The sequence below is a fragment of the Neolamprologus brichardi genome, chromosome 10, assembly GCF_056152115.1.
Source record: "Neolamprologus brichardi isolate AB-2024 chromosome 10, ASM5615211v1, whole genome shotgun sequence".
NCBI lineage: Eukaryota > Metazoa > Chordata > Actinopteri > Cichliformes > Cichlidae > Neolamprologus > Neolamprologus brichardi.
In genome coordinates, this window is record NC_142113.1 from 13,455,290 (window position 1) to 13,476,212 (window position 20,923).

The window sequence follows — 20,923 nt, forward strand, 5'->3', positions numbered from 1 at the left end:
TTCATTTGATCCACGAATAGTGCAAAAATAAAGCGCGAAGGGAATGAAAAGTACGAACATTGGGTTTCTTTCAGGATATTGAGTCTGAGAGCCAGAGGCGGGCAAAGTGTGCAGGGCACTGGGTGGGGGAGAGGGCAGGGGAGTGGGATGGATAGAGGAATGTGGGTATAAGGGACATGTGACTGAGATGGAGGGACATCCAGATGAGGTGGGGTGACATGGTGAAAACACCCACATTTACAAAATCCTTGGTACAATGAATGAATGAGGAATTTGTGAGTTAGGTTACACCCTCAGTGACTAATGTTGCACATGCTAGCATAGACAAACCACACAAGAACCGCACCTCGCTGTGAAACCCTGCGTCATAAACCGTATAGTCATACATTTAAAGAAACATGATGTTGACAAAATAAATGTAATTTATACGCAGCGGGGAGGTAAATTATAATATAAACAGCATAACTTGAACACACAGCAAAGTGCAAAATGAAAGTCAGTGCTTTAGGGTATTTTATTTCCACTACTCGATCCACAGGCTCTTCATGCCTTATCTTGAGAGCAGCACAAAGTACTAGTGAGAGCGTGACTCTGAAAGCTCAGTACACTTGTGTTTGACCTCATGAAAATAATCGTCTTCCTTTTTCTATTATATCATCGATACCTACCCTTACGTGCATTCGGCCCGCTGTTTTTGTTTTTTTTCTCTTGTTACAAGCGAGTGTGAAGATAATGGTGCAAAACAGTATTACACAGTCGAGTGGGAATTGTAAGACACCTTGACGTGCATGTCATAAGGTGACCCCCTCATCAGCTATGGATGAAAACACAATTGTAGCGGCTCTCAGGTGCATTAAAAGGCTTTTATATAGTTTGTTCTGTGTTTTAATGGGCGTCATTGGAGAGTAGGATGAGTGTGGCAGAACTGCTCCCTCTTTTGACGCATGCGTGACAACTTCAGGTGTTAAACTGCTGAGGACTAACATACAGTTCTTTTATGTTATACGTTTTCTATAACTAACATCCTTTGTGTCAAAATATGCACAAACGTGCGTCTGTTTGCGTAGTCGATCGGCGAACGCAGTAGCGGCTTCGTTCTTCCCCTCCTCCTATTCATACTTGGATGTCCCCCTTTTGCATATCTCCTTCCTCCTCCTCACCCGCTGTGAAGTTGCTGCAAGTTTTCCAGGGAGCTTCAGCAGCATTTGAACCAGGATACCGTTTGATGTTTTGTCCTCATTCTTTCATTAGCGTGGATGGGATGTGATTATGTGCTTGAAGGATGGGTAGCTCTGAGCTCCGATTCTTTTTCTGAACCTTGATTTGAAGCTATGTTTCACCATTTCTGACTCTAGCAGCAGCCTTTGTTTGTTCCTTTTTTTTTTTTTGGGTCCATACAGCATCCTTGAGGAATTTTGAGATTCATTAAATCGGGCATTTTTACTATGCGGTCAAACACTCTTAATGAGCAATGACTTCTGTAAATGTGCAACTCATTTGCATTGTCACGCACTTCATATCTTATTGAGAGCTTTTGTCCTCTGCCTGGTTTCAGTTTACTGTGAGGATGAAGCTGGAAGTAAGGATGCAAGCAGCATGTGATGCAAGTTAGCCAAGTTTCTATGAGGGTAAAGAAGCAGAGGATGCTGATAAATAATTAACTACCCTGTAGAGTGAAATCAGCAAGTCTGATTTCTTGAAGATGTTTTATCTTTTGTTAACTTGAATCCACTGCTGCAGAAAGCTCCATAAAATCATATTGAGGACATTTTTGCTGTAATAGTTTGTTTAGAATAAGAAAACACTTTTATTCTCAGTATTATCCCAACACTGATTTCCCATGTGTCTACAGAATATGCCCACCACACACTGGATGCACATGGACATTGTTTTCTGAGTTCATCTGGTCAGCCACTCATGGCCTTCATTTAGCCCCAAAACAATCAATGAAAATCGGGCTTGAGCATCTAGTCCATCTGTTTGATCCAAATTAATTCCTAGATGGGCGTCCACTGGACTAAATATAACTGTACAAATATGATCACACCTCACCCAGCACAAACTGATTGAAAAGCGGCAGAAAAAACAACTTTGACAGACGTCTCAACAACTTTAAAACATGAAAGGTAAGAGTAGCTTCTTTAGGTCAGAGGGAAAGAAAAGACACTTAGAAAAGCATTCCTTCACATGCAAACTTAGTTGAAAAGAGAATGATGAAAAGATGTCTTTTCAGGGCATTGAAAATATTTCTATGCATATAAACCTACTGAGTAATTTTCTGTTCTTAACAAGTCTAAAAGACATTTAAATAGTACACAGCTATTTAGGATTTCTAGTTTCTAGAAATCTAGTTGAATAGTGAAAGTGCTGTAGATGACTAGATTGTATAGTTGCAATAAGATACACATACATACACGTCCTAGGTGTGCCGTGACTGCTACTTTGGGCTATAGCAACCTGGAAATGTATGTATATGCCTGCATAGCATGTAGAAGCTAAATGTGGTTCACAAAGTTACTAAATGACTCCCCTTTTTTTTCTTCTTCCCCCACTGTGAATCCACATTTAACGGTGCTTTGGTGAAAATGTTATATAATAATGTTGGGTGCTACATCTATCCTTGACTGTAGCTCTGCAATAAGCAAACTATTTTAGCACATTCAGTAGATTTCAGGTGTGTGTGCTACATATTGACACTTGTTTCTGCTCAACTCTGCTGGTGAGCTCAAGTCTTTTGAATTTGAAAGGTGCGGTTGAGTTTTTGTCTCAGTCTTTGGAGATAATTCCTAGTCCAAAATAGGATCAAATTTTCAAAGGGATGTGTCTTAAGGTTGGTTACCTTTCACTTGTCAATCACATCTCTGTGTTTCTTAGAACCCTGCAAACATGAACTTAAGTGTTTTTCCTGGGAGTTTATTCTTCAGGTTTTGTTTTTTAAATGTAAATGTGGTAATGTGGTGGGGATTCCTGCATGGAGCAGTGCATTTGCAGCAGTAGGTTATGGTGTCAGTGTTCACCTTGTTCAGCACAAACATGGAAAGGAAGATTACTTTAGACAGGCGGCGAGAAGGAAGGAAGAAAGATGACTAGTTGTAGAGTGTTTTCTGCCATAGATGGATATCTATATCTGGTGTCATTCACCCACAGTTGTAGGCACACCATGTGGTGTTTTTTTTTTTTTTTTTTTTTTTTTTAAACCAGTCCTCTATGCATGATTATAATTTAATCGAAGCAGTAGTGCGGTGCGATACTGAAAATGTTGGCACTGATCCAATGCCAAATAAATACAGGCTGCATACTGCCGGTAACAGTACCAATACTTTTATTCTATGAAGGCAGATTGTGGAGGGGAGAGCAGTGCGTCATCACTTATGAGAAGAATCCTCAATGTGATCATTCTGAATGCATTTTAATGACCACTAAATAACTCAGATTTCTACTTTCCACAAGAATTATCCAACGCAGTAAAACACACACCTTTTCAGCTTTTCATGCATTCTGAAATTTTTGAAAACCCTGAAGCGTCAACCTGTTTAAATGTGCTTTAGGCTCTAAATAAAATGGATATGACAGTCAACAAAGAAGGTTCCCACATTTTTCATAGTGCATGTTTGAGGTATGTCTAAAAAAATTATTTCTTTAACACAATTTAGCAGGCTACGTAGAGGATAGACAACAGTATCGATGCTATTGCGCTGGTATTGGTATCAGATCAATACCAATACCAGCGCAATAGCATCGATACTGGTATCAATACTATTGATATTTGGATCGATAGTGATTTAGTGAAGCAGCAGGTAACAGTTCCCTGAGGTTTATGTGGATCTAAAGGTGCTGAATAAAGAGCTGATACTGTAAGTTACAAAACCGTACACTTACTGTACTGTAAAACTCTTTAAATCTCATCAATTTAGAGTTTTTTTTAAAAACTTTTTTACCTCTAAATATGTGAATAAACGTGTCTAATGTGAGTTATTAGTATATGTTGGGAACTGCAGATGTATCAGCTCTATATCTTTCTTCACCAGCCATTTCCTGCTCTCACCCCTTACGCTGTGACCTCACTGCTGCACTCTGAGTCCTGAGATGCCCTCTGATCGCTAGATGAGAGGCAGGACTTGAATTCAGCTTACTCTTTGTCTGCTGGTTGTTACACTAGCTGCTCCAGCAGGAGCAGGTGTGTCTACCTCCTGTGCCATTCCTCTCCCCCCCCCTCTTCCTGTTCCTTCATCACTGCAGTACGGCAGCTCTGTCTGGGAGGCAGCCATTCCATTGTTCTCGCACCCCCCTCTACCTATGAGTGCTCCTGTAGGTGGTGTTGCCGCTCTGCCCGCCCCACCCCACCCTGTGGAACAGGCTGGCTCCAAATCACTGTTATACTTTTCACTTACGTGCCCCGAGTAGGTTACGCTTATGTCTTTCTGTCTCTTCTCTCCCTGGACAGAGCTTGCTACACTCGCTGCTGCACACCGCCGCCATCTTGTTACTGCCTGTGCTACTGGTCTGCCTGCCTTTGCTGCACTCAAACCAAATCATCAAACTCAGCCTGCAGTTGTTTCCATGCCACTCCTGTTTGTGCGCAGCTTTGTCACAACGCAGTGCTGCGCACCAGCTACCGGACACATGTCGTTGATGCACAGAAGCAGACACACCTGGAACTTTTATCTGGGTGTTTCTTTAATAGCTGCCACAGATTGGCTGCTGCAGACGGTGTTGTCAGCATCTCTCAAACCATCAGTAAGATCTGGACCATTGTAATACACACTACGCCCGATGTAGATTTAGCTAAGGACTTGACATGCCGTACACCATTAAAACAAGTAAAAATAAGTGAAATGTTATTTTACAAATGATTCAAAGTGGCATGTCGTCTTCGCAGGATTTAAGAAAATTGCTCACATCGAAGAAAATCAATAACCACAATCTGTCCCTTATTCTGTGTATATATTTTTTCTCCAGAGCCCATATGCCTTAGCACATATACTGTATATGCTATCTTTGTGAGCTTGTGTGCTGTAAAGAGAGAGTGGGAAAGAGAAAGGAGGGGAGTGAGAGAGAAAGAGAGGAATCAAGCGTCGGTAAGAAAGTCTTCCTAATTCTGGCAGAAACTGTGCTGTTTAACCATATGTGCAGAGAGCAGGCTTTGCACATGCTCAGAATGACTCAGAGGACATGACTTTCACATGTCTCAACGCAATTAGATTAACTAATAGGTAATTTTCCAGCAAATATAAATAAGTTACAGTGAAGTCATAAATAATTTAAAAAGTGTGCACTCTACCTTGAATTATTTTTGTTGTACTCACAGTATGAGGTTAAAACATGGGCATTAGAAGGAGAGCGGGATACAAACACAGCAAGTATATTCCAGCTTATGGAAATCTTATTCCTGCATTTAACTGTGCTTTGGTGCAAAACAAGTGGAAGTGTGTAGGTGGAGGCCAGAGTGATACAGCAGTGAGTTCAGAAGGTCTTCAATCCTCTAAGACTATATGCCAAGAAGACACCATGCTAATGAAATCATAAAGACGGCGAAGAAAACAAGCTGTCCCTGGAGAATACATCCATGCATCGGAGGTTGCCAGTTTTACTTTACTTGCTTCTGGGTATACATGTACTGTAGCTTTGCAGTGATACTGTATTTATAAGGTCAAAGGCTGCTTTGCTTCAGGGTTAAAATGCTCTCAGCCTTTATCTTATGATTACCTTCATCAGGTCAGTGAAGATAACCCTTTGCCCCACCAGCTGAGTGGGACAGCGGGTTACAAGAGGTATGCAAATCACAGTAATATTTATTATGTATAACAAGGAAGAAAATAGAGTAAATCACTGCTGATATTACTATGAAATACAAGGTACAATTAGAATTAGATCGATCAAGATGCAATTAACGTTCATACTTTAAATATTGGACAGAAATATGACGTTGAATAATTTTGGCCACTTTTATACACAGTCTGCCATCTTTAGGTGCTTAAATGCAGTCGAACGAACGCTCGTTATAAGTTGGGGTGGTTTCAGTTACAGAACCAGCAGTTCTGGCCTGTTCAGAGAGCTCGGGTGGTGGAGCAGGTTTGGGCAGGACACTGAACCCCTAGTTGCTCTCGATGGCAGATGAGCTGTCTGAACACGTGTGGCCTATAAATGCCGATCGTCTAAAATTTGTACTTTTAATACTTTGTCAGGAATCATTTGCAGGCAGTCTGATTTCCGAAACCTTCGGATATTAATGCTTCTGCGTTTCTGCAGTTGTTTGTTTACGCGTCTTGTCATCAGGGACTGAAATTCATACTCGGTCAGACTGAGATTGGCCGAGGAAGTTAAATTGTCTGCATCGTGGTTGACTATAATCAATGCTGACATTGCTTGTTGTCCTCATTGTGTAAGGATGGAATCATTAGAAACACAAAGTAACAGCGTATTACGTACAGAGCAAAGAATTCGTAGTTTATCGAGCTACCAGGTCTCACGCAGAGTTAACTTTGAATTGATGATTAAAAGCAAACAATAGTCAACTGATAGTTTTCATGAATGTTATTAATCTAGTTTAAAATTTCAAATTCAGTTGGAGTTTCAGAGACTTCAGAGCAGATCACTGAAACAATACCAAAGCAATATTGCTGCATTTTAAATCTGTCCGTCCAAGTCATCTTTAGGCAAAATGCAGGATATACTGTGGACTCATTACCAGTCACATGGCTATTACAGAACACTTGCAGTCCATCAGCTAAGAATGGCTGCACAATTAGATCCCATTTAGAGGAATTATTCACTGTCAAAAAGTCCAATTTATGCAGAAAGCACATAAGAGCAAATATGAATTTCTTACTGGAAGGTAAGCTCCATACTGGAACATCACAATACAAGTTCAGAGAGCCTGTCCAATGAAATAATTCATTATAATCCAAAGTGAGCCTTCATCAGCCTGGGAGTTGTCCTGCTATGTTTTTATGATCCAGTTAACAGAAATAAAGCCCTCAACTCTCTGGCTTGAGTAATGACGTAAGCAGATAACAATTGGAAGAATTTCTTTTGGACAAGAGCGGAGGACGTTGATCATTCAGGGTCAACAATGAGCGCCTCATTTGTTCTGTCCCCCCATTTGTAGTATAAATAGAAGCAGTTCAGCCTTCAGTGGAGAGTTTGTGGAGCATACTTATTGAGTGTCGAATGCAAAGATGTTGCATTCTTTATTATTCCATATCAACTGTCCTGGAATCTGTTACTTTTTGGACTGCAATTCTGGGAAATAGTGTATGTAAATCCCAGCTGGGAATGGGTGTAGAATCCAAAGGTTTGTGTACGTGACCTGAACTATTCATTCTTCCTCTTTTTCTGTCAAAGCACGACTTCTTAAAAAGAGTTACAGGTGTATCTGGGCCCACCTTCTTGTTACATATGTATAATGCACAGCTGTCAAAAGTAAATAAAGTAAAAATCACAAACGTCCTTTTTCAGGTGTTCACATTTAATTGCTCCTTCAGAAATAAATGCAAAATCTTCGGAAAACAGGATGATCTGCTAACAAGTGCCATTTCCTCACCCAGAGGATCCGTACTTGAGACTTTGTTTCTCCCAGAATAAAATGTTTCCTCATTTTCAGTGAGGAACCAACCAAAAGGTTTTGACATTCATTGTTCTCCCAGAAGATGCATCTGCAGGCAATCCTTAACTTTCTCCTCTAGTGCTACCAGCACAATGATGTACGGGTGTATGTGGTTTTAAAATTCATAAGTCACCAAATACTGGATGGATTTCCATTAAAGTTTGTGCCCATATTCATATCCTTCAGTGCACCTGTCTGTATTTTTTTTTTTTTTTTTTTTTTTTTTTTTAAATTTAAAGTGTCCAGTGTTCCAGTATTTTGGCTTGCGATTAAACAACTGCAAAGCTAGTGATTTGCTGCATTACTTACATATTGCAGTCATGAATAAGAGAAGAGACTAGCCTTTCCTGGTAGACTGCAGTGAATTATCTTCACAGCAACAGAGTAGACATAGATTGCATGACATGGTGCAGTTTGCACATGGAATGCAGAAAGATTTCAGGCACTGAGTGATGAAGGCCAGATGTTTGAGTTATGCAGAGGAAGTCAGTGGCCTACAGTTGGTACCGGGTACTGTATGAAACGATGATGCCAGAAACCATTGCTGGCATATACCACGTAATTAAATTTAAGGAAGCCCACTCACATATTACAGCTTGTATATAAAAGCAATACATGTTCCAGGTTTGGGAAAAAAAAAACAGACATCAAAAAAAATTACATAAACACAAGTGCCTAAATAAAAATAGAAACGGTATATGAGTAAGAGGTGTTGCTTATGATTCACCTGGTTACAGTTTGCATAGCAACTAATTCAGTCTTTTTTATATATAAAGTTTTGCTCAAAAATAAAAAATAAAGAAAAGCTTGAGTCTGAGAGGTTGTTGTGGATTTAATGATTGGTCAAAAATAAATAAGACATAAATATAAGTCAGGTCATTATATCGACATCTTCAATTTTGTCCTTCATTTGTAGATGTTACGGAAATTGATCTTTTTAAACTTGGAGAAAAGAAACAAGTTCAAAAGAGGACTCGTTTACCAGAAAATATTCCTTGCACATTGATTTGCAGCACGCAGTGTGGTTACATTATTAAACTACAGACACCCAGCAATGGTAAATATATACTGAAACTTACCACCTCCTATAGACTGTTTTCTCTTGTTCTTTCTCCCTCCTTGTCTCCTCGTCTTGCACACAGTTACACATGCACACTCCCAGCCTGTCTGCGTCTCACACTCGAACACGCACACATACACACACGCACACACCGTCTTTTGTTTGGAGTCAGACGGCATTGAAGGCAGATCCTGTGGCCCTTCTGAGGAGAATGTTAATATGCCCGCTCTGGTCTCTCTGGGGACGCAGAGAATGGACTCGGGCTGCTAATGCACTGTCACACTAACCCCACTAAGTATTCTCACAGTTAGCAACAGCAGCGCTGCTCTCAGAACTGAAATGTATTTAACTAAACTCGCAACCTACTGAATCGTAAAGACTTACTTTAGATTGTCCTTTCACAAATAACTGCCTCATTTGCCCACCTTTCTGTGCCTGCAAACAGAGATATGGCAGGTGGGCTATTTGTTGAGTGCAGTTAGACTTATTTCACTTTCATTAGCACTTTATTTATATCGACTCATTAGGGGCAGTTTGCTCCCCCACACTGAGGTAGGCTTAATGGATTATACTAACGACCTACACAAGCACACGGTATTCGGTTACGTGTAGAGTTTAAACAAGTCAAATTATCTTTAAAGAGTTTGGGCTCTGTATCAATTTTGCTAACTTTGGCCAAATGACGTATTTTTGCTTGTGGTTCAGTGAAATCCTGCTACTCGAACTGTGGTCACCTGAGTGGAAGGAAAATGTTCCCCTCTTACCAAACCAAACTGGTGTGAGGAGTAACTATGTTTTAATTTATGTCATGAATAAAATAAAACTATTTTTGCTATTTAAGAGCATTAAAAATGAAACCTAAAATGATAACATTTACTTCATGTTGTATATTGGCTGTGGTCATTGTGTCCATGTGCTAAGCCTGTGGATCACAGTTGCATGCAGTAATAGTCAAAGGATAGTTTATATAGTAATACCTTAAATATGTATTATCATGGATTAAATATATTATATAGTTATTATATAAGACATTTTATTTTGTGAGCAGTGTTTTCCTTTGGTAATGCTGGTTTAGTACTTTAAAAATCTAAACTATAATCAAGATCCTGTTACTCACTACTTTTCGAGCTGTCTCACGCAGTGAGCAGACTGTGGATCATTGACATTGCTGCCTTGATTTCAGGTGTCGACGTGCATCAACATGCGTCAGCGCTTTAGAAAAGCACAGTTTGCTTCCTTGGGTCTTGACTACTCAAGTCCCCTGACAAACCGATTATATCGGCTCTTTTTAAAATCTGACACAACCGTTCCTGAAACAACATATAGGAGTAGTGCTAAAAACAAATCCACCTCACCTTTGACCAGGAAAGCAGAGTTTGACTCTCATCTGAGACAACTTTCACTTGTGGTTTGCTTTCATGTTCACTTATTTGTTATGGGAGGATTCAGGGTCACCTAAACCAGCCTTAACTGTAAGTTTTATCAAAAAGTAAAGTTTCAAGCCAAATCACTGACATTGTAATTTTGGTTAAAATACATAAATAAGATAATTTTAATATGTTAAAGCATTTTTCACATTTCAACATGCTGTAGACTCTTCTGAAAGCGGAAGAAAAAAAGATGAAAAGACAACGAGGCTGGCAAAATGGAGAACATTTCCACCTGAAGCCGCTAACAGCATCCTCCATGATAATTACAGTCTTTGCTGTTATGACCTATTTTAGGTTTGAGATGCTTCTTTTCAGACTTAGTTACTGGTTTTAAACCCAATTTGCAACCCAAATATCAATTCAAGTCATGGTGGAATTTTTAGCACCCATTCAGTCACTGGCCGTTTTGCATTAATAGTCATGTTTTGTTGTTAATGGTAAACTTTTCAGCTCTATGCTGCGTATTTCAGTTTTTGCTTTTACAGATTTATTACTTTTCCTCCTGTTTTCTAGCTGTGAGCAAGGAAAACGCAGCATTGCACTCTGTCCCGCTCCCCACCCCATCTTGCTCACCAACTGAAGTCCTTTCATAATGAATGGCAAGGTGCTATAATAGCATTCAGGTTGCCATAGAAATGAGACTGGGGCCTGCATGTGATCTCCCCGCCCCTCCCTTCCTTTTTTCTTCTTATTTTGGAGTGAGGACTGAGGACTCTGAGGTAAACTCTTCCTAAGCCCATCTTTACAGCCAGCTTGACATTTTACCTCCTTTCTGCTGCTGGGCCTATCTGATCTGATTTGTTAAGTTAATGTAATTCATACAAGTGATAGAACAGATTCCTTCAGGATCCAACGGTGTTTTTCACTCATTGCTTGCACCTTAAACAGCCTGGATAGTTTTATCCCACATAAATGAAGCTGATCTGTGGCAATGCAACTTTAAAATGAGTCTGGTCTCACTGTCATTAGCTGCGATGTGATTTTTCTGGCTTTGTTCTCAGACACTATTGTTTTATTCTCTTTAGCCAGACTTTCTCCTATTTCCTGCTCATACAACTTTGTTTTTTTTCCACTTAACTTAAGTAAACATGCTTCATTATATAGACGAATGGAAGTTATCCAGATTGTCACAAACCTGTTGATTTAGTCTGTGTAGGTTCTCAGTCATACAGGTCATGGTAATCAAATGAGCTTGGAAAGAAAAGCGACTGGACTCATTTATGCTTCTTCATAGTCACTGGTACAGATCTGTGGATGACACCTGGGTCAAAATCAAGACCCAAGAAGTAGAAGCCTTCACTGTTCACATCAACTTTGTGGATAGAAACATAAAGTTCACCAGGGAAGATACAAAGGATAAGAGTTTGCCATTTCTGGACTGTGCAGTGTGAAGTTTACCTGAAGCCCCCCACATGGGCCAGTACCTACTCTTTGACTCCCACCACCTTCTGGAACAAAAACCTGGAGTAATCAGGACCCTACAACACCAGGCAGAAAATGTTCCCTCTAAGCCAGAAAAGAAAGAGAGGGACTACACACATGCAAAGAATGCTCTTAAAACATGTGGTAATCCTAATTGGGCTTTCATCAAATCAGCAAAGATGCACAAAGAAGGTCAGACACCAGCTGGGGAGAAACAGAAGGACAAGCAGAACAACATTGTCATTCCTTATTTAGCAGGTTCATGCAGCGAGGAGTGCTCAGACATTGGAGAAAACAAACAGCCACTTGATAAACGCATGGCACAACACAGAAGAGCCACCTTGACAGGACAACACTACAGCTGTACATTTGCATCTAAAGGTCAAAGGTCACTCTTTTGAGGATGCCAGTGTCTACATTTTGGACAGAGAAGACAAATGGAAAGAAGCCATCTATGTCCGCTGTGAACGGCCATCTTTGAACAGAGACGGTGGGTTACGACACCAACTGTCAGCCATCTACAGTCCAGTTTTGAGACCCATTCCCTGATGCCGTAACGCCCACTCACACCTTGTGTCAGTTGATCTATATAGGTCACATGATATGACAAGACAAGGCCTCACAATGGTTTCACATGAAACCTCTGCTGATAATGACCCACACCTTTTTTCACATCTTGGCTCATGTGATGAGGAACATGATCAATAGTGAGTCAACGACTCTTTTAAGGAACAACTAGGGCTTAAATACCTGTGACTGTCCACCATTCGGTCCTAGAATTGAAGAAGCTTCTTGGATGAGAGGTAAAACATCTTCAAGAAACTTAGAGAAGTCCAGTCGCTTTTCTTTCCAAGCTCCTTAGATTACCTGTTGATTTAGATTGATTCTGACTGACCAACATAAGCATGGTGGTAAGAACAAACTTTACCAGTGTACACATTTTGTAAATCCAGTGATAATTTCGCTTGTACAGTTATTTCATGGACAGGTTAAGAACATTTCTATACACACACTATTCGCTAGGCCCAATATGATTATGGATACATATAATGTGAATACAAGAAAAAGCAAATTTTGGAAAAAAATAACAGCGAAGAAGTGGATGCGCATGCAAATTTAGCCAAAGGTCAGATTGTGCAGTGCTCTGAGAAATTGCAAAAAACCTTCAGAGCTACATCTCAGACTCTCCAGGCCTTAGTTAGCATATAAAATGTTAAAGTTCATGACATTACAATCAGAAAAAGACTGAAAAGTATGGCTTGTTTGGAAATGTTGTCAGAAGAAAGACTTCTCTTTGAAAAAAACATTGCAGTACAGCTTTAATTTGCAACAGTCTATTTCTCCGAAGTGGAGATGTTTGGGCATAATGCACAGTGCCATGTTTGGTGAAAACCAAACGCAGCAAAGACCTCATATCGACTCTCAACCGTTAAACTCAAATGTGAGGCCATCTGTCCGACAGCTACAGCTCGGCCAAAACTGGGTCATGCAACAAGACAATGATCCCAGTCCCATACAGATGCATACAGATCCCAACACCAGCAAATCTACAAAAGAAAGGCTGAAACAGAAAAGAATCAGGTGTTGCAGCTCAGTCAAAGTCCAGATGTCAACCAAATTGAAATGGTGTGGCGAGCCCTTGAGAGTGCTGTGCATAAATGAACTGTCCACAATCCTCAATGAACTGAAGTAATGCTGTGAAGGAGAGTGTGAGAGAGAGAAACTCATAGAAAATGATTACTTCAAATTATTACTGCTAAAGGTTGTTAGGCTGACTCATTAGGTCTGCTTAGTTGTTTACACTCCTTTTGCATTTTTATTCATTTATTTTTTGGGTCTGAGATTGTATTTACTGAATTTTAGGACCTGGCAAAAAACAGATGATTTATTTCCAAGTTAAGAAAACATCCGCTTCAGGCACATTTATAAGTATCATTTAATATCAGTTACACAAACAAATAAAAATATATCTCCAATACTTTATAAAACCATCCACTTCCGCTTATCCTTTTTTTTTTTTTCAGGGTCGCGGGGGACTCTGGAGCCTATCCCAGCTGTCATAGGGCGAGAGGCAGGGTACACTCTGGACAGGTTGCCAGTCTGTCGTAGGGCCAACACACAGGGACAGACAACCATTCGCACTCACATTCACACCTATGGGCAATTTGGATTAACCAATTAACCGATCCCCACAAGCTGCATGTCTTTGGACGGTGGGAGGAAGCCGCAGTAATTGGAGAGAACCCACCTTCTTGCTGTGCGGCAACAGTGCGTGGTTTTGTTTTTTTATAAAACCAAAAGTAGATTATACATAAAGATTAATTCATAATAATTTATATTAATAAACACTTGTCAACACTTAATTGTAAATGTTTCTGCTTTTACCTTCGTCAACCTCAAACAAAGAGTTTAAACAATGAAATCATGATAGTCAAATCTGCTGCCTGTTTGTTTCAGCTAGTGAATTATTCTCCTTTCACATCTTCATATTTAATGTTGACAGGGGAAAAACAATCTCAAGTGGATATTGGTTCTTCCTGGTTCACATTCCCCTTTACTCCCCTCTGCCCTGCAGTCTTTCCAATGGTACGTTTAATGTTTGGTGTGCTGCCAGCGCCTTTTTCATTTTTGATTTTTCATTTCTGTTTGCTTGTTCAGTACTAGTCTAGCTGTTCTAAAAGCCATTTAGTGAGCTATGCAAACATTTATTTTATTCAAATGCAAACAAAATGGGAAAAAGTAAACCATTTAACTACTGCAGTTGTCTCATTCCATGGTGAAATGTCCTCTCTGCAGCCGCAAATTCTGTTTACTCGCTGAGTAAACGTCAGTTTTACTGGTAACCACTGGCATCAAGGGTTGTAGGTTGTAGACCCAAATTCAAGCTTCTGAAGCAGACTTCATAAACAAAAAGAAAGCTTTATTGAGGTGATGCAGGTAATCCAAAAGGCAGCTAAAAAATCAAATAAAGAACAAATTCCTCAGCACACAAACAAGAGACGGCAGAGAAGAACATAGTATGACTCATCAAAGAACTCACGAAAACCGAGGCTTTAAATAGATAAAGTAGGTAATCACGAGATTGGAAACACCAGAGTAATGAGACACACCTGAAACTAATTAAGACAACAAGCGATGAAAGATTAATGGCGAGGCACAAGAGACGGAGGACTAACAGAATAAATCAGGAGCTAACTAAAAGGTGAAGCATGTAATACAGAGAAAGACTTGACAACAAGGCACAGGATGACACCGTGGAGGCTAGACCAAACTAACACTGAAAAACTGATTACAAAAGAAACAAGAACTAAAAAATAAATAGAGTCGAGAGATTAAGCAGAAACTAGACACAATAAGCACGACCATTTAAAAAAAATCCTTACTATAATTACAGAAATAAAGGAAACTTTAAAACTATAAACCAAAAAATCTCAACAGAAAACTGAAAATAGCCAAACAAAACCCACAGATAAGTGGTCTCAAAATTTAGTTTTCTCATTTTTCTTTCAAAACGCCCCTAAACAGGGTTCTTTAATTTAATTTTTAACCCTACTGAACACCTTGATATCAATTTTTATAAAACAATTGCAAAAACTTGTTGTTAAATTATAGTAGAAAGCAACATTCAAAGCAAGCTAAAGGTACCAAAAACGAATAGGCCCAACTTAAAAGATGATACAAAATGCTTTCGCTGTAGCTAATTTTCCCCTTCATAACCACTGTACAGTTATTTTATTTTTATTTATTTATTTTTACAACTCACACTTCAGGATTGTTAGCTGAAAATTAGAGGGATGGCTGTTTGCACTGAAAATATGAGAGTAGAGATATACAGTCCCTCGCTTATAAGATAAAGAAACACAAATTTGTGTTGTTGTTACCTATGGATTTTTTTAAACAGAATTATGACAGTTAATGCAGTTTGCTGTGCAGTGCAGCAATTGAAGAAATTTGTACATGAGGTTTGGTGAGTGTATTTCTCCTTTTTTTTTTTTTTTTTTTTTTATTTGTATTTGCTACAAATCATTAGATATCTGCATCTGTGTTTTGCACTAAAACCTAAGCGAATTAACGAAGCTGCTAGTTAGCAGTGATGCCACTGTGGCTACATCCATCTTGCGTATACAGTCCTAGTTAAAAACCGCAGAAAAGAGAAAGCTGTGTGCATGACTACAACCTCAACGTTGCCATATGAATGTGTAAAATAAAAGCTATGATAAAGTAAGGTGTCTGAAAACAACTCGCCTCTCCCTCACACAATATATCTGTTTCTCTCTTTAAAAAGGTCTCGCTGAGCAGAATGGGAGCCTGATATAAGCATCCAATTCAAACGTAACCAAGGTTGAAATATCTGACAGGATAAAAACCTGGTTCGTCGTTTTGATAATGTAACCTATTTTTTTAAACTCAGTCTGCTTTTATTTGCAGGCCACTGAATAAAATCAAGGAATTTAGTTGTGTGCAATCTGAAATTAAAAGAAGTGCGTTGGTGAATGTCGCACAGAACAAACTCTCACTCCAAGAGGCGTCTTTCATTCATCTAGCATTTACAATAGAGAAGATGCGAGCACAGAGCGAGGGGACTAGAGATTAACACAGAAGCAGTGTAACCTTTGAAATGTTGTTTTATTTACAGAAGGCTCAAAGAAATGGCTGGGATCTCAGGGGTTTGGTGTATATTTCTCAAATTATTTTTATGATTTTTCTGGATATTGGTTGTAATATTGTTCATACAGCCAGGTCAGATTTATAGCAATACAAACAGATTACCCATTGCTCTGACTCTGTGTCGGAGTAGCTAGTCAGACTTTAGGAGCTTTCTCTGTGGCCTGCTTAACTGTTGTGTTGGTGTTAAAGGCCACGTGCTTCACAGCTGTGACACACAGTCTCTGAATGGCAAATAAGATGCACGCGCACGCACCTGAGGAAATTTTTCCAAATTGCTAAAACCTTTGCTAAAGGCATTTTTTTCACACATGCTTTTACAACAGCTCAACAAGCAAACAGTTTGTGTGAGTGAGACAATGAGTCTGGTAGTTAGTTTGACCTAAACTCTGTTATTTTTTAGTTCAACACAGTTTTATTTATATAGTGTCAAATCACACCAACAGTTGTCTGAAGATGATTTATATTGCAAAGTAAGGATCCTACAATAACAGGGAGAAAGGTTTTATGGCCCCATGTCACGCAGAACTTAGCTCAAATGGTATGTGAAGATGAAAAAGTATAAATGTGATCCTTCAAGAACTTTTGAAACACGACCCGCGTGCAGTAAAATACCTCCGTTATGAAATACTATCTCTAAGGATCAAATAATCCAATCCCCTGCTGAGGATGAGGATAAAGGAATTATCCGTGCAGAGGGTAAGACTGCTGAGAGGAAAGGTGGGATACCAGCATGAGCAATATGAATTAAAGTAATAGCAGTTTATGCATACAGAAATTACAGGTGATGAATGGATTCCACATTGTATCCAGATGTTCAGAAGCTTCCGATGTCTACGTTTAAATAGAAACAGAAGCAAATCATTTTAAGTGAACCAAAATTAGCCAAACTACATGTAAACCCACTGTGACCTTGACTGTCAGAAGTGCACGTTCGATTTGGCGCTTGTGCAGTCTTACCTTTGCACTGAAACAGACTGCAGATACCTTGATGGCTAGCGAATCACGAGACGGCCTCACTGAGGAGTCTCCGTGTTTCTGTCATGGACTTGTTTTTCGCAGGTCTTTGTGGCCATTGCAACCAAAGGCTCTTTTGGCCAAAATCCACGTGGCACAAAAAGGCCGCAGCATTCCTGATGTCTGTGGCTAATCTGTGGTGTCAGCTTGTGTTAATGCCGCACCGCCACATTTGAGGACACACAGGGCCGGGGAATATTAAAAACTCCCATCAGCAGCATTCCTCCAGAAGAGGGCGGGTCTGATGAGAGCAAGGGTCACCTAAGGTTAAACTCTGGTTGTCTGTTAGAGCAACTCCTACTCCAACGGTTTGCTCCACTGGACATAAGGTGGGGCAGAAGCAAGACGGAGGGAACGCACTTCAAAGAGCGAGTGCTTTCTTCTTGTCCGTCTTCATTGAAACTGGGCAAAACGAGCTCCGTGGGGGATTTTTTTCCCCTGCTGTTTGACAATTTAGATACTCGACCGAAGATGCTGAAAAGGACACGAGGTCAAATGGGTACTTAATTATCTTCATCTCGACACGCCAAACACTTTCCGCATCCCACCCCAATTGACCTATAATGACCATGAGATATTGTTCTGCTAAATTTGAGAAGTCTAGCAAGTGTAAGGTCGGACTGTTGCTATAATTGCCACATGTCAAATTTCACACAGCCATGACACTTTTGAGTGCGGGCATTTCTCTTCAGGTATTCAGCCCTGCAGCTTTCGAGCCTAATTTGAATACACAAAGACTGAGTTAGCATGCATGGGGGGAAAAAAAGACAGCTTTTTATCTCTAGCACAGCAAACTGCGGTCCATAACAAGTCATACGATAGCTGAAAAATTCAAGTCATTTCTGGTTGTTTCAGGCTGCTGTGCAGACATGTAACATGTGCTCTGCTCTCCCTAACTCCCAGAGGGGCAAGGACAGGAATGCATTTGGGGTCAGGGGTCGGACACGTGCACTGCTGTAGCCTGGCAACAGGTGCTGTGCAAGAACCGCAGCCAAGTCATTAAAGAGTACAGCAATCCTTCAATTAGGCCAAACATTTTCTTCGTTTTCATCTGACATGACAGAATTTGCTCCTGTCTTATATCTGTTCTGTAGTAATACTGCATATGAACATATTCAGCTGCCTTTATTATTCTGTTTTCTGTTGAAACTCTTTAAACAAGCCAAGCTGTAGCTGGAACATCTGCACAGAAAGAGAAGCTCATAGCTGAGAGGTTGGTAGTGTCTCAGGGAAAAGATAGCTCTGTGCCAAGGTATTCCTTCCCTCCTGAGAGAGGCCCCGCCATTCAGCGCTGTGAGGTCAACAAGTACAGACCATTACCCACAATGCCCTTGAAGAGAAAGGAAAAAAACAAAAAAGAAACCCAAAAAAATATTCAGGGCTGTTCCTTTAAGATGGTAAGATGGGAGCTGCCTGAATTCACTCAGAGGCATGGCTGCAGCCAAGATGGAGAAGTGGAGGGAGAGGGAGGAAAAGGCAGGAAGGAAGAAAACAAAGATGTTCCCTCGATGTGGAAAGGGACAGACTCGTGCTTCTCTGCTTCTTCTGCAACACTGTAAAGTTACAATTATTCATATTGTAAAATTATAGGTGTCAGTTTGCTGGTTGCTTCGCTCGCTCGCAGAGAAGGAGTCTTGTTGCTAGGAGAGGAGAGAATCAGCCTTCTCTTATTGGCCGCTAGGATGCGTAAGATGGCCCAATGAGAGCCCTGCCCTGAGCAGCAGTGCAATAGTAGAGCTTCCCCCACATGCAGACCTGATTAATATGTCAGACATGTTTTATGGGTTAACGTGAATCAGGCTGGATGTATTGAAAACACTGCAGCAGGGGTTTAGTGTACGGGTATTTGCAACTCCACAGAACACGCATGCCAGGGAACTGCCAGGCTGACAAATCATACACAGTGCTCTGAGGTCAAACGATGCTCTTGATTCTGAGTAGTGTTCACAGGCAACACATACACAGCACACTCACTGTACTAATGAACTGAAAACAGACTAGACTGGAAATAGGGTTCCTCACCTGTGCGTGATTATCATGAGAATGCAGCACAAAGGAGGAGCAGAAGTGAAAAACTTAACTCTGTTTCAGCAGTCAGATGCTCCTCAAAAGACGGTTGTCACGAATTGGGAACACACTGTACAGTTGTTAATATGACGTGCATCTCAAAACAAATCTGTCGGGAAATATCTTGTGTGTGTGTGGGTTTTTTTTTTTAAACCTGACAGGTGGAAAAAAAGACTTTTCTTTTCAATGACAGGGTCAGTAAGTTTGAATTCTCTGTACTTTTTCAAATAAATTCTTGAAGCTTTTTTTTCATGGTAGGCACATTTAACTCCAAGACTTGCTTAACCTTAACACAACAACAGCTTTTTCAAAGTGAAATAAATACTTTCTTACTTACATTTTGTAGTAACTGAAATGCTAAATAAATGCTAAATAACTTTTCATATACCGGCATCCTGAAATCAAAGCAGCTTCATAGAAACTCAGATACTATTACTTTTATTATTCACACCCTATTTATCCTTCATAAAGAGATATTAAAGATACCGTACCTGTTGGAAATTTCATTCAGCCTCCGAGTTAACTCAGTAACCTGCAAAATGTGAAATACGTTCTTTATGTATCCTTCTGCTGCCGAGTTATGGAGCTGAACGCCAGGGAAAGTGTATTATTTGCAGAAAAATATGATGTAACTGCAAAGTTGACCTTGAGTTATCATTTCAATATGTTATTCTGTTAGACATTTGTATGAAACGCTGTCATAATAATCCAATGAAAATGACCATTTACTACTAAATTCTTACTCAGCCTTCCTGGAGCTGAAGATTCTCATGAGCTACACCTGCACAGGCAGACATACATAAACACAATGGCGTCATTTTTTTTTTTTCAAATTTCCTTTTGTTTTTTTGTGCTAAGCTAAACAACGCACAAGTAACGCCATATTTATTATGTTTTGTGCATTTTCTGCATCCTTACGTCTGACCCGGTCTCCTGAACTTGTCTTTAACAGCTTAAGGGAATTTTTTCAAATTTGGCACAAACTCTCGCCTTGACTCGAGAATGAACTTATTAGAATTGTGCTCCGAGGTCACTGTGGTCTCATAACTCAAAAGAAAAAAAGAGAAAAGAGAAGAAAAGAAAAGAAAAGAAAAAAAGTCACACAAACGATGCGATTCATACGATGTGATATCGACATAAAAAGGCAGATTGGGACCATATTTTAGATATTAAATTGGTTACAGTAATCTTTGTGCCCACCTTTCAGACTCCTACGATATTATGAGTCTGCAGCTTGATGGGTTTACAAAGGTGCACAACCACAAAGCAGTAATTGTAGTCTGTTTTTTTTTTTTCTAAGCATCACGTGTAGTTCCTACTCCTTCTGTTAAATAGCCTCCTGCAGCCTCCTTTTGCACACCAGAAATTAGTCCCCTTTAGATCATTGCAGGTTTATGTAGATTTAAAAGTGCGAACACGGTACAGTTACACAGGTGTTTTCACTTTCACTGATTAGACCCCTGCTCAGAGCTGTGTGGGCGTGTCCCCACCGCTTCACTGACATCCCTCCTTAGTTTTATTTATTGCGCCTGGAAGCGGTCACCGCCTTCACTCAAAAAGAGGTAAAGAATTTGCAGATTTGATTGTATTTTTACATCTGATTTTGTTGTATGTTTTATATAGTAGTCGCCGAGTAGAGATTCAAACGTGGTCACA